Source organism: Dasypus novemcinctus, chromosome 21 (genome assembly GCF_030445035.2).
Source record: "Dasypus novemcinctus isolate mDasNov1 chromosome 21, mDasNov1.1.hap2, whole genome shotgun sequence".
Taxonomy (NCBI): Eukaryota; Metazoa; Chordata; class Mammalia; order Cingulata; family Dasypodidae; genus Dasypus; species Dasypus novemcinctus.
Window position 1 is genome coordinate 20,644,963 of NC_080693.1, and position 934 is coordinate 20,645,896.

At 35.4% G+C, this 934-nt stretch overlaps 1 non-coding gene across 1 annotated transcript; it reads left to right on the forward strand.

Moving 5' to 3' along the window:
• The first annotated feature begins 206 nt into the window (after positions 1-206).
• On the forward strand, positions 207-318 carry LOC111761829 (small nucleolar RNA SNORA21). Its single transcript, XR_002795075.1, has one exon. It is a non-coding gene; the product is annotated as a small nucleolar RNA SNORA21 (small nucleolar RNA).
• Positions 319-934: the final 616 nt, after the last annotated feature.

Consider the following 934-nt stretch of genomic DNA (forward strand, 5'->3'; position numbering starts at 1 on the left):
AGTACAAAAGTTCAGCCTGCCCAGGAATGGCGCTGCACACATGGAGACCTGACACAAGATGACGCAACAAAAAGAAACAAATTCCTGTGCCACTGACAACAATAGAAGCAGACAAAGAAGAACACGCAACAAATGGACACAGAGAACAGACAATTGGGGGGGGGGAAGGGAGAGAAATTTCAAAAAAAAGAAGTAAAGGGATATTCCCCCTTTTAAAAGCACTTAATAGGCCTTTTGCTAGTGACTCACTGAGCCATTAAGAAAGGGTGAAGCAGCAGCATCTTGTGTTGTTTTGCTTCAATCAGTGGTGTAGTAAAGTGTCCCACCTTGGGGAGGCAGGTGGTATAAAGGGATGGAGGAAAACACATGCTAGCACTAATCAAAAAAATTTGGAGTAGCTATATTAATTTCAGACAAATTAGACTTTAAAGCAAGGAAAATTATCAAAGAGAAAGAGGGGTATTAAATAATAATTTCTTCTAGAAGACAACAATACTTCATGTGTATGTACCTAACAATACAGTGTCAAAATGCATGAAGTAAAAATTGATAGAACTTTAAGGTGAGATAGATAAATCTATAATTATAGTTGGCAGTATCCCACTATCAGTAATGGACAGATACAGCAGGCAAAATGTCAATCAAACAACAGCAGAATACATATCTTCTCAAGCTTGTATGAAACAGTCACTAAGACAAATAACATTCTGGGCCATAAAACACATATGAAAACATTTAAAAGAATAGAAATCCTACAAAATATGCTCCTAGACCACAATGAAATTAAACTAGGAATCAATTTTTAGAAGATAGCTACAAAATTCCCAAATACTTGGAGGATAAACAACACATTTCTAAAAAAACAAAAAACACAGGGGTCTCATTGTCCAAAGAGAAATTGAAAAACATTTTAAACTAAATGAAAATGAAAATA